This window comes from Ambystoma mexicanum, chromosome 5p (assembly GCF_040938575.1).
Source record: "Ambystoma mexicanum isolate Mex_15411 chromosome 5p, UKY_AmexF1_1, whole genome shotgun sequence".
Lineage (NCBI taxonomy): Eukaryota > Metazoa > Chordata > Amphibia > Caudata > Ambystomatidae > Ambystoma > Ambystoma mexicanum.
Genome location: NC_090930.1, coordinates 248,109,739 through 248,123,619, shown reverse-complemented (window position 1 = coordinate 248,123,619; position 13,881 = coordinate 248,109,739). Strand labels below are relative to the sequence as shown.

The 13,881-nt window shown below is 45.0% G+C and overlaps 1 protein-coding gene across 5 annotated transcripts in view; it reads left to right on the top strand.

Moving 5' to 3' along the window:
• The first annotated feature begins 2,509 nt into the window (after positions 1 to 2,509).
• Positions 2,510 to 13,881, top strand: part of STAG2 (STAG2 cohesin complex component) — a 2,060,662-nt gene continuing 2,049,290 nt past the window's right edge. For 3 of the 5 annotated variants that reach the window (XM_069612661.1, XM_069612663.1, XM_069612664.1), the window contains exon 1: positions 2,540 to 2,676. The gene's annotated coding sequence lies outside the window, so the exon portion shown is untranslated. Of the gene's footprint in view, positions 2,677 to 13,881 lie in introns of all 5 variants that reach the window. The other 2 variants (XM_069612659.1, XM_069612662.1) reach the window with 1 other exon arrangement.

Below are 13,881 nucleotides of genomic sequence, written 5' to 3'. Positions count from 1 at the left end.
GTATCCCTGCTGCTTTACCTTCTCTTCTTTGCTTCCCGGTCTGGGTTCCCTCCTCTCTGGGCATACTTACCTCACAATCCTCTTGTTGGAATCTCCCTTGGATCTGCTCCATTATCAGCTCCAGTATCTCCTTCACGCCAAGTTTCTTTTCATCCGGACTCTGCTCAACTACACACGTCTCCAACCTGCCTGCACACATTGGAACCAACTAGCAGGGTTTTTTCTGCCGTGTGGCTTTTTCCCTGCTCTGGAACCGGCTCCCGGGAGTCCCCCCGTCCGGTTATCTCATATACCGACAGCGTGGCATACCAGGGAGCTCGTCCCTTTTTGCACGATAAAAAGACCAGGAAGAAGATAAACACAGAGAGGCAAGAGAGACTGAAGAAGAATACAGAGTACCAAGACGGTTCCACAGATCTTTCAGGTGAGGAGGAGGGGAAGGGAGTTGCTTCAGAGCCTGACAGCATGACTGACAAGATGGTCACTGTGAAAATTGAGAGATGGGGCTGGCAGGAGCTAGGTCATACACTGTAGGTGGCTCAATCACTGCAAACCTGTAGACGACCTGCAATGCTCAAGTTCTACACTGGGTATTGGAACTGTTTTGTCCTCTGGTGCGTGAGGAATGGGGTTTAGGCATATCCATGCTATATCCTGTGGCATGTCGAATATCCTACATTTCTTGTCTGCTGGGTTTGAGAAGGGCCTTGCTGTGTCTACCTTGAGGGCGCGATGGGCAGCAGAGAAGGCGTTTTGTGAATATTGGGGGGATATTTCGGAAGATGATGCTCTAGTGGGGATGCTTATTTAAGAGTTTTCCAGGCCTAAAGATTATTCATGCACCCCCTCTTGGGATCTTCCGCTGGTGCCGAAGTTGTTTCAGGAATCCCGTTTTGAGCAGGCAGAGGAGGTTGATTTGAGACTATTGACACTGAAGACTGTGTTTCTAGTGGCAATTACGTCTGCCCGTCGATTGGAAGTGATTGGTGCTCTGCTGTGTAAGGTGCCATTTCTGAGAGTGCCCCTGAGTGACTTGTGCTGCACCTTGTGTTAGGGGTTCTACCAAAAGTAGCTTCCAAGTTCCACAGGTCTCAGAAATTGTGCTTCCGGTGTTCCATTCACACCCATTTGCCTTGGATGTCTGCAGGCAGTACTAGCATATATTACACGGATTTCTAGATTTTGGAGAGTGGACAATTTGTTTGTTACTTATGGAGTCTCGGATGGGGGGGGAGCGTTGATGGTTTCTATTAGTCGTTGGAGCTGCACACTCATTTGCATGGTCTATGAGGCAGTAGGGATACTTCTGGCGACCTCCTGGGCAGATGCATGGGGAGCATGCACACAGGACATGTGTAGGACGGCCTCCTGGCCCGACCTGAACCCATTTATTTGACATTACCGGTTGAAGGTGGATAGTCAAGAGGTCTGTGCATTTGGTACAAGTGTGCTGGGTGCTGGCACACACTGACAGAAGTGTGGTCAGCAGTCCTTCAATAAAGTTGGTGATGGGGGAGCTGCAACATACATGTTGTGTGGTGTTTCCTTACGTTACAATGTTTCCCAACATTCTGAGCACCTGGGGGAGATTTTGTCAGAGAAGCAGGAGAAATGAATTTCCCCATAGGATTGCATTGGGGTTCGAATGATTTTAGCATACATGCAAACCCTCCGGACTAAGGCGGGAGACTCCCGTTTTTTCCACCAAAAATCTACCTCCTAAAATAATGCTACCCACAATACAATAGGAAAATTCAGTTCTTCCAATTTTTTTGTCAGAATCTCCCTCCCAGGTGGCTCCAGAATGTTGGCATGTATGTTTTACGTGGGAGAAAGTGAAAAATAGCAATATTTTTAATAGAAAAATCGTGAGTCTTCCACCTAAATCGGGAGGGTTGGCGTGTATGTTTCACAGTCCCCTTCATCTTCAGCCAACCGTTTGGTATTGCTCATAAGTAAATACAAGTTTGAGAAGAGGGGCGTGGAGTTATTGCCTGGACCCACATTACACTTCCTGTGGTGGGCGGAGTAGTTAAAGTTGGAAAAGGGTTCCCGTCAAAGGAGGCGTGGGCTCAAAATGACTGGGACGAGTAAAAGGGGACTTGGAAAAATGAGGATTGTCAGTAATCTAGACATGTTGCAGCCTGTTTAAAAGTTGAAGTGCACTCATAAACGAAAGCCACTGTAGCCTGGTCCAACATGCATGCCAAGCCCATTGAAGATCGGAACTTGCCCCTGATGACCGAAATAAAAAGGGCAACATTCAACTTTGTTGTTTTCTCTCATGGATTTTTATATATTATATCAAGTTCGCACGTGACCCTTATACGTCGTTTCACCTTACGGCAGCGCGCACGCACGCTGCGTCTTTGTGTGGGAGCAGAGCGCGTTCAGGCAGCTTTCAGTCTTTGTTGAAAACACTGTTTCCACTACCTAACCTGTAGGTGGCGCTCGACACCAACAGGACCTTACGGCTTTCTCTGGCCGGCAGGTGGCGCCTGCGCGCTCCATTCAGCTTGGAGTCCCCAAGCAAGGAACACTGAACAATTCTCGAGCGCCGCAAAAACCCGCCTCGCACCGACCGCCGCCACTTTCAAACAAGCCCCCGTGCCGCGCCGATCCGGGCCGTGATCACAGTGGAGCGCGGGCAGAAGCACCCGTACCAGCTGCGACGAGGTAAGTTCCAAAATGGCGGCGAAGCTTCTGGAAGTTTGGAGTGTTGTTTTGGTGCTGCGGGCGCGCCGCGCGCTGTCAGAGCGACTGGGCAAGATGGAGGCCGTACCGAGCACTGCCCCTCTGAGCGGGAGGAGGGGATGGCAGGCCTCCTGGCGGTCCACCTTCTCTGTAGCTCTGCGTGTAGAGTGTGTTCCTGAAGGCCGCAGGCTTCGCAGAGCGGGCTCACTCAGGAAGTGTTTACATGTTCCGAGAAGGCCCGGCTCTGATCGCGTAGGTGACATGGGCCTGTGACCCGCTTGTGGATGTGTTCCACAGTTCTGGCGTCATGCTTTCTACGGGGATGTGTTCTCGGATCTGAGTGAGCGCGGTGTCGGAGGGAAGGCGGCGTCCGGTCTAACTCTGGCTGCTGTCCTGTAGCCTCTCAGGCATTGAATATTAGGTAGAGCAGGAAGTTAATATGAAGTTGACATCTAAATGATTGGCTCCTCCTGCGGCCTTAGCCCAGAAGACACCGGTCGGTCAGAGGAACTGTCTTGTTATGTTGGGCGATGAGTGGTTTCGAAGAATAGGGTTCACCTGCTGTTTTGTTCGATGTTTCGGTTGGACTGCGTGTTGGCTGCTAACCTCTGTCTAGCAGCAGTGTTACCTGACAGGACCTTCAGCAGGTTGCTGCACAGGTGGATCCGTGATGTCGCTTTCTAACATGTGCGTGGCGTCTGCTGGTGTTGTACTTCTTTGAACTCAAATTGCTGTTTTTTTATCGGTTGCATAAGTTAAAATTACTTTAGCATAGCTTTAGCTTGCTCTGTAGGCACTTTTAGCATTGTTTTAAAAAAAAAAAAGTCCGTCAAGCTCGGTGTTAATCAAAATACTTGCAAAGAAAATCATGGTGCCCGAAGAGCACAGACTACTGTGAGTTGGTGGTTGCTGCTCGCGGGAGGGGTTTACACATTGCTATGGAGATGAAATGGCAGGACTTTGAGGCGTGCTGAACTTTTGCATTGTGTTTATGCTCCGCATTCCGTGTTCGTGTTGTGTGGCACGCTTATGTTGAGTCCGGTAGCAGATGTAAGGCACACACACCCTTGTATGGAGGGTGCAATATCACGGAGCATTTAGAAGTGGCGTGGTAGGCTGAGCAACAATGTATTTGGTGTGTAATGGATACTGTATTGTTAATGAGCGCCATTTAAGATACAACCTAAGTATCTAATTAATTTCATTCCAAGGCTGCCTGGCTGAGAATGTAGGTTCTGTGGTAGAAGTGAACACATCAGTGAGTCTTTCTGGGTAGTAGCGATGATCCAGCAGTTTGAATATGCAAGTCTGACCTTTAAGACCAAATTTAGAGGGTTCATTAGTTGGCAACGTTTGTGCGCGAGACCGGTCTGGGCACATGCTTGTCACGTGCAGAAACGATCATGGCCAGTTCAGTAGAGGTTTGTTGCTTTTTTTTTTATGGTTTGGCGTGCCATATTAAATGTACTTGTAGTGGTTTTTCCCTAATACATTCCAGTGGCGTTTTTTTTTTACATTCCATTTTGAGTGTCTTCTATTAAGTATTATGTTGTCCTGTCCTCTCGTCTGTTTCCATTTCTACCCCTTCACGTCACGTTCTATCCAATGGTGTTATGTACGTTAGTGTAGTAAAGCCTCGTATCTGCTTTAGTTCAAAATGTCACTCTCTCCTTAAATGGAAATAAAAATGAAGGTGTTATGTTTTGTGTGTTTATTTATTATTATTTTTGCTGACACATGTTAGGTGGGCTGCTAGTGGTAATCTGTTACAAACACTGTGGTTGTTCAGCTTTGGGTTTGCTGTATAACTTTGGTAGGGATAAGCGTGTGACCTTTTTTCTCCCAATAGCTCACAGGGATTCGTTGAGCCACTGCCATGTAGCGTGCTGGGCAGGTCCAGAGCAAGTCTTTTTGCTAGCCTTTAACTAGCTCGGCTGCCTGCCAGTTGTTAAGAAAAACCTAAATGTGATGGCTAGGTGGTTTAGAATTAATCTTAACCAATGGCACAGCTCTGGGCAACCCTCCAAACCATCGTTGGCCGAGCCACTACCGAAGGGGGGAAAGACCATATGCATATCAGGCTTGCTTCCACACAAAACGGGACGTCCAACCTGAGTTGCTAGGTCTTATCCTTTCTGCACGAGACCAAAGCATCCCCAGACATGTTTCAGCATCCTAATTGAAGAGTAATTAGGTCATCTGCGCCCAGCAGGCAGTGAAGAATGACCTACTAGCTGGACTGCTCCTTGTGTTTTGCTTCTAGTCACCCTGAGTGGGATGGGTATGGACAGACGTGGGTCCTGTGCCTGCTGGCTGTAGAGACCCAAGCTACTCCTCGGCAATGAGCCCCATCTAGGCCAAAACATGTCTGGGGAGGCTTGTGGTCTCGTGCAGAAGGGATGTAACCTAGCCATTCGGACTGCTTGAGTAAAAATCAAATGCAATACTAATTTCTTCATGGGAATAAAATTGAGATTACCTAAAAACGTATTCACAGTTTATATTCTCTGCCAAAAATCTTGCGTTGCAAGCCAGTTTTCGTTATGGACAAAACTACCAAAAGCATGAGCTCTTACTTCATATAGAGGAGGGCTTTCAATTAGCAAATTACGGTTTGGATACAATTTTTATTTTTGCACAAGATACAAAAAATGTAATCTAGTATTCATCTGGTCACAAATTTGTATCCGTCCCTTCAATATTACATTCATTCTAAAACAGAGAAATTGCTCCCTATAATATGAATTTATGTAAATATTCAGGTTGATCACCAAGTGGTTTATCTAAAATTGTCATATTAGTGTGTATTTTTAAGACCTCATTCAGGTGATTCTCTCTGCCCAGTCCCATTCAGATAGTTGTTTTTACAGGATTTTCACACATAATCCACCGCCTGACAAATCATCTTCATAATGGTCTCTACTCGTTTTTGGAAATGTTTAAAAGGGGTTGCCGTAGAGTTCTGCTTACCCTCATTTATATCTGTTTACAAGGAATTCATGGTTGGAGGTCATATGTTTATAAAAAGCCAACGCATTCCATTCATGCCACCCTCTCATCGAGGTCAGACCAAATTCAAATCTTGAGTGTTAATGGGTAGTGAATATGTACGTTTTTAACACATTTTCCAGATTCCACACACAGTCCCAGACAATAAAACTAGTGATGTGAAGATGTCCTGCCCATATAGTAAGGAAGGTATTACTTTAGACTTATAAAAATCGATTAGAGGAGTATGTGTAAATCAACAATATCTTGAATGTATCCTCTTCATCTGTGCAAATGGCTGATTACCCTTCATTTTTAACCTGCTAATCCAACGACTTCGGGACATGGTGTAATCTAAACAAAAACCCAAATAGACAATCTTTTTTGTATGGTACTATTAGTACATTCCGACCTTTCCGCTACACCCATGTGCATTTTTTGTATTCCTAGACCAAAACGGATGAATGTAGTTTTGTTTGGGTTGATGCTTAATTCATTAGCTTGTGCATAGTTCTCAATAGCCTCTAAGTGTTGCAAGCCTTGCTGTGTAGGATCAAGGATTTCCACATCTGCGTACGTCATACATAGAATGGGTACCTTACCAATTTTTGTTGTTACAAAGGTTGCTGCAGACGGTGGTTGACTTCAGGATTGTGCATTTACTGAAAATGTAGTATGGTCAGTTATTTTGGTTTCTAGGCCTGTTCTGCTGTGTAGAATTATCCACTTGTGAATGGAGGTGCTCTGGGTTAGCCTTGCAGTGTCTGCTGAATAGAGGCGCCGGGCTTGTGCCTAGGAAGCCCTGCTCAAAACTTATCTTGTGTTACTGTACCGAGACAATGTGCAATGATCTGGTTTCATAGGTTATTCGGTGCAATTAGCTGCTCTTAACTAAAGGTGGGCTTGCAGCATATTAATTTGCTTGAAAAACTAAGCTGATCAGCCGTTGTAAATGGGTCTGCTGTCTGAAAGGCATACCACTGTACGGGTGCATCCAATCGTTTTTAAGCCCCAGGCTTAAACACAGTTTAGGAGAATGTCTGGATCCGAGAGTGCGTAAATCGGATGTGTTTTTTTTTATTTTTGAACACATTTTATTTTGATATGATTTTTAAAAGTAAACCTTTCACAAATAATCACAGGCTTAAAACATTATGTATACATAGTGAAGACCGTTCATATGTTAATAATTCAACATCATGAAGGGTGACGAGATCTCTAATTTTTGGGAGTGTTGCTGACTAAACTTATTTGATGGTTCTTATTACAGCAATTGTTAGTGTAGTGGTTGAACCATCAAGTAAGATCCACCAGAAATGGGTTAGTTGATGGAAAAATGTGTACCTAACAGAGTTTTTCCAAGTGAAGTATTTATTTGCAAGAGACCGCCTCAATCCCTTAAGAGATGGTGCCATGATTCCCAATGACCAATTTGATTATAAAAGCTACATGATCTTAAATGAAAAGGAATTACACAGCGAAAATCCACCATTCGGGAGGATGTTTACCTCGAATCTTTTTTTAAAAAAAAAAAATGCCATGAATGATTTGACATGGAAACTGTTCCAGATGAGCTGGAAGGGACCCTACTTATCTTAAATTCATGGAGGTTTGTTTATACCATAAAATGTACAGAGGAACTGGATTGGACATACCCAGTCTGCCTCTTGCAACTTATCCTTTGCCAAATATCTGTTTTTAAATTAATCTAGAGAGATCCCACAATCATGCAGAATAGTGTTGCTTTTGTACACTAGTTTACTCAAGTGGCCACGAGGTTTACAAGAGGAATATATGCTCATATCAAACGTAGCATTGGGTGAACAATGTAATATTTTGATAATGTTCCAACTCGCCCAAGCATTTAGGGAAATCAGACCCAGCTCAGTTCTTAAAAGGGTTTCTGGTACACATTTCGACAGTCCGTACCCTTTTCCATAGGATTCCTCCCAAAAAAGTAATACAATTCTAAACCGTAGACTTGTCGGAATGACTTTGGCGTTATTTAATCGTGTACGTGATGTCAAGGAGAAGCAACAATATTTGGTCATTATTTGCTTCATTTTCCCTGCCAGTAAAATCTGTTTTAGAAATGGTGATAGCATTGTGCGGTTGGATTTATTATAAATCTGGAGTCTAGAGTGCACTTTGTAGACTCTAGCTCAAAGCCATCTAAGTTCTACTTCAATGTTTTTTAGACCGCTTGAGAAACAAATGTGTGTTTAGTTTGCAGCATGTTTTCTTTGAGATATACATTGAGTGAGCAAAGAGCCCTTTGCAGTCGTATAGGCATATGATCGAATAGAAGAATGTCCATATGTGCTAGATATATATATATATATATATATAACTATCTTATGGGTATAAATTAAAAAGGCAGGGGATCCAACACGCAACCCTGCCTCTTAAGTTTTGATTATTTAAATATAGTGAAGGCCTGATGGGCAGGAGTTTAGCTGGCAACTTCAGATCATCCTGATGGTGTAGTTGTGTGTGTCTGCAGCCGAAACAGTTGATCTGGAGGTAATGGCTGGCAAAGTTGGATTGAAGTCTTTTTTTAGTGTTGGGCATCAACATGTACTGACCTCAGGAGGAGGCAGTTTCACAAAACTGTTGTAGGGTAGTTGTGAAAGATTATCGGAAACCCCCCCAGTTCTATCTGCAGTATTACTGTAGTGTGCTCTGGATCGCACAGAGCTAAATTGTTTGTGTGGTGCTACTGCTCCATAGCATGCACAGCTGGAGACTGGATTTTTATTAACCACTGAGACTGGATCTTTCTTGACCACTACAAAAAACGAGAAAGTGATGTATTTCTTCGGCGCAAGTCACAGACTTGTACTTAGCTTGACCATAGATGGTGGGAGCAATTGTGGCAGTAACATGGGACTGTTTATGAACAGTACAGGGGAATGTCTTGACCAACAGGTAAGTAGACATGACTTCAAGTTTAAGCTATACGGTATTAGCAGGTTATCGATGTCAATCGCAATAATTGATGAATGCACGTTATCAATCATACATTGCACACAAAACGTCCATACATAAAATGTGCACTGAAAGTGGGTGGAAAGAATATTAATTTGGACATTTTCTTGTGACTGGGCAAACAAAAGGCCTTTTTGTGTGGTTTGAACAAAAATAAAATGGTCACTGAAAGAGCAGGCGGATACATTCCTAAACCTCTCCCACTAAGCTTAATCTCCAGCCCAGGTGCATTCATATACTCACCAACCCTTGTCCAAATGCTTTAATCCAATAGCCCCACCGTACAGCAGTGGACTGGGTCAATTTGCTGGGGCGTTTTAATGGAAGTGTAGGTTTTTGAGAGATTTTTCCAGAGGTATTTCTTTGTATTTCTCTTTCACTGTAGGAAAGTAAGTAATGTAAGATTGTCTTGTATTAGCCACATCTGCCCTTCTTGTCTCTGAAAGGTGGTGGGGGGTTGGGCATTTATTGGTAGACGGGTTGGGAGTAGAGATGGGGTCGAAGCAATATCTTAAACATTGATGGGTGCAGGACGGAAGTACTGGTTGGTTCTATGTTGCATTTAGCAGTGGCACTTCGGTACATCTATACCCAGATGGGGAAAGTCCAAGATCTATCAATGGGAGCACTTGTATATAGCCTTTGGTGAGGTAGATAATTAATCTAAAATGTGGTAGGCTGTGTAATGAGCTTTGAACTGCTTTGCAGAGGTTATGTGGGGTTGGGTGGGTTGGTCTGGTCTGTTTGAGTTAAATGTAAGAGTTCCAGTAGATGAGGGGGAGGAGGGGTGTTCTCAAGGAGTACTTTTACTAAAGGCAAGGGCAAAACTGAGCAATTTAAGATCCAGTCTCCTGTTTAGTTTATGGTGGATGTTTTGTCTAGCTATTGTCATGTGGAGGTGTTCATCTCTTGGTTCCATTTCGTGATTATGGAGTAGTGTTTTACATGTGATTGTCTCTACTGTTTCGAATAAACTCATAGGGTCTCCCAAATGTTGATTTAAGCTTTGTGCGCAGGCATATTTCTTTTCAGTGAGGCTGACCCAACATAGTCCATTGTCTGTTTTGTCCAGATTGATGGTCTTTGATCTTGTCTGTCGGTCTAGGTGTGTAGGTTTTTGATATGCATGATTCACCATGTGTGCTTGCATCTCTTTACTAGTTGGCCTGAGTAGTTTCTGGTGGTTGTCTGAGTCTTGAAGTGAAAGGTTGCAAATGTTCTTTCTTGGAGTGTGGTGTACTAGGTTATGTTGCAGTCTTGTGAACACTATAGCTTTGAAGACATTTTGAAGATTAGGTGAATGTCTTTGGTACTGACAAGGCTGGCAAACGCGTTTCAGTTTGGTCGATGGGAATGAGGACGATCCTTCTTGGTATTTCAGTTGCATCTTGAATGGTGCTTTCTGACCAGCTCGTACTGAATCAGGTTCAACATCGCAAGGTGCTGGGAAATCTGTTTAGGTTGATACTGCCTCCATGCACTGTATTTGATTTCTCCGCCCCCACCCACCCCCCAATGGCAACTAACATCCTATAAACACGCAGAAGGTTAACGCTGTGGATAAGTGCATAAACACACCTGTTGGAGACATTTAAAGGCATGGTGGTTCATGTATATAACTGACACAACGTTATAGTATGCACCTTGCATGGAAGTAGGATATGCTGCTGGCTATGTCTTAAAGGCTATATTTCATTTAACGGTTAATGCTTGGTAAACGAGAGCTGCTTTTTGCTCTGGAGCAAAAAGTTAGTGATTCCAAAGAATGTATTTAAAAAAAAAAATCTTGGTGGTTTTTGGGTACATCCCTTGGAAGCCATATTGGCAATATAGACTGTTTGAATTGTATCCTGCGTTTTTACTATAATAAACGAGCCATCACAACATTTCTGACATGGTCTCTTTCCTCCCCAGCCCTCTTCTGCAACTATGGCAGCTATTCCGTTCAGTGGTTAAGATGGTATCAGTAGTGCCAAATTATCCGAGGTGTAAACTTCACATCAGAGTACTATGGTGGTAGTGTCCGATTATCTTAAGTCGCACCATTCTTTCCTTTTCGTCTGCTAATTTCTATCCCTAAGGCTTATATTTCCCCTACCAGTCCTCCCCTTTTAAACCATACGTCTCTGAAATTCTGGGAGCACTGTTTTTGCTACGGCAGCTTAGCCGTGAGATTTTGTACTAATTGAAGATTGCATTGATACAAATACCACCCCCGGTGGATAGTTAAAAAGATGGCAGCAGAAAGATGCAAAAGCTATAATGAACGGTTAGTCAGAACCAAGCTCAACGGGTCAATCATGTTAGAGTACGTGCGGAACAGGGGCGAGAGGTGGGGGGCGGGGGGAATTTGTGTGCCCAGCGCTATAGCATACACGACAGAATCACCTTTAGAGGGATGAGGAGACTTTGAAATGCGTCGGACTCTTACCACAGTTCAACTTGAAGAATTTGTGGCATAGGGAGAAGGGGGAGGTAGATTAAAAGGTTGTGGGATTGTTACCTTGTGGTGTTTTCACCCAAAATGCTAATTAAACTTGATTTAAAAAAGAGATGAGAGTTCAAAGATGACCTACCTAACTAAAAGAATTGGGTTGATGAAAAAAGACGTATACAATTTCAGTCATGAAAAGGTGTTTAGATCCAACCAAGAACATTATAATCCAAAATAAGAAGAGGATACATTTCAGGGTAAGCAAAGGAGAGATAAACTCAGTGTGCCATAGAGGTATCTCTTTTCGCTCAAGCAAAGGAAGTAACGATGACTAGCAAGGGTCCTACGTAAGACATAACATGACGGGAAGAAGAGACCCGAGAGGGGGACGAGGCAGGAATAGGTCAAATGGCAACCGGACGGTATACAGGACCTCAACATTTAGACCGGGACCCACAGAACTGTGACATGGAGTCAAGGATAACGAAAAGTATGCGAGCACTGTGGTGAATTTGTCAACACATGAGTTAACTGGTGATGACTTATGGTCGTAGAGATAGGTCTAGGCTTTGTAACTAGCAGCAAACGTACAGGTTCCTATTCGGACAAGAATTCTGTGCTCTAATGCGCAAAATCAATCAAACAATTTTTTTATGGGCCAGGAGTTGAGTTGATGGGCAAGGACGACGATGGTGGCCTACGAAATAAATCCAAATGTATTCCCCCTTTGCAAACTCGCAGCCCAGAAACTAGAGTTTTTTGAGAAACAAGTTCTAAATGATGTGGAAAAGCTAGAAAATGAGCTGCAAGCAAGATCAGTACCAGAACATTAGCAGTAAAGTGCCACAATAAAATCCCTGTCTCAAAATAGTAATATAATTTCTGATGCTTGGTAATCTGCTTAGAATCACATGCTGTGCATAGGTCCGACATCCAGTGGTCACTGCGGAGTATTGCATCTTGTTTTTCGTAGTCGAAAAGGGACGTCGACCGGGCATGTCTGAAATACTATCCCTATAGTGACGTGTGTTGTACCCACAATCCCTCACGCGTCGAGGTCCCTCAGATTGTTTTTTTCCGCCCAGCTACTGGTCGCCTTTACGCGGAGCTCCTCGAGAGACATTGCAGATTCCATCTCCTCGACCTTTGGTCGTTTTTTCCTGTTTAAAGATTTAATATATCGATCCCTCCCTCGACGCAGTGGTGAAGCTGTCTCCGCCGAGCAAGATCTTCGACGGAGGGGAAGAGCGGAGGAGATCCGTCGGCGTTGCCGAACACGTGGCCTGGCCTCGCAGGCCAAATACAGTAGGGAGAGTGGGGTTGTGGGACATCTCTGATTCTTTTTCTAAGAATGCCTTTCCTTTTCCCCTTCCTTTCCCTTGGGGTAGTTATCACGCTTTATTGCCTCGGCTATGGAGAGGACACCCTTTAGATTTTGCCCACTTTGTAATGGCAAGTTTACTTGGAAGGACAAGCATTCACGGTGTAACCGCTGCTTGCCCCTCGATCACATAGAGGAGGGTTGCTCGGCTTGTCGGCTTCTAAAGCCAAAGACTCTAAAAGACCGTAGGGTCAAGAGGTGGGCGGCCTACGCTATGTCGAAGGCCGGGTCTTCACCCGCCGCTGCTACCACCGACGGTGACGAGGAACGTGATAAAACGACCTCCGCAACGGAAGTCGTACACCCCTCTAAAGAGCGCTCGCGCTCTTCGTCGTCTGTCCCCGGCCCCGACAGGCTCGGCTCACGCCCTGCTTATGGGGATGAACACCTCGGCGACACGGACGCACACGATACATCACATAAGCACAAAGACGAAGAAAGCATCAGCGCCCAAGGAGACGCAGGTTACACCGGCGGCCTCCTCGGACCGTTCGGGTTCGAAGCCCCTCTCGCAGCCGCGACCAGCGACTGGGCTTTCGGCAAATAAGGGCGCCGCCCCCAAACCATCGGCCGGCGCGCACCAGCAGAGAGCGCACGCCGCCGTAGAACGTTCGACACCCGTAACGTCCAAACCACAGCCTTCCGCTGACAAATGAGTCAGAGCTTGGCGAGGATCGTTGTAGCCGACGCCCAGAAGCATACGCCGAAAGACACGTCGAGCGCTACGCAAAGGTCGAAAGACATGCCGAAAAAGCCCGAAGAAAAACAGGGACTACCCCCTTCAGTCGGGGGGACCCCCAGCACACCGGAAGGCTTTTCGGAGGGCGACGGGACACTTTCCTCGACGTTGTGGGAGAGGTCAAGCCGTTTTCAGCAAGAAAACACTAATTTTCCCCCGCTAGACCGCTCAGGGGTACCCCATGAAACCATGGAAAGGTAACGGAAGGTATTTATTCAGTGTACTTCCTTGTACCCAAAAAGGATCTAACCATGCGCCCTGTATTAGATCTGCGCCCAGCGAACAAGTTTATCAAACCCCAGAAGTTTCGTATGGTAACCTTACAGGAAGTGATCCCACTGCTATCACGGGGAGATTACATGACAACATTGGACATGAAAGATGCATACTTTCATATTTTAATGTTGCCAGCGCACAGAAGATACCTCAGGTTCATGATAGAGGGCAAACATTACCAGTTCAGAGTGCTACCCTTCGGCATAGCATCAGCACCAAGGGTATTCACGAAGGTACTGGCAGTGGCAGCGGCCCACCTGCGCAGGTTGTCCATCCCAGTTTACCCTTACCTCGACGACTGGCTCATAACAGGGGATTCTTACGAAACATGCTTCTCCAATACCCAAAAGACTGTAGACCTTTTGTTTCAGTTGGGCTTCT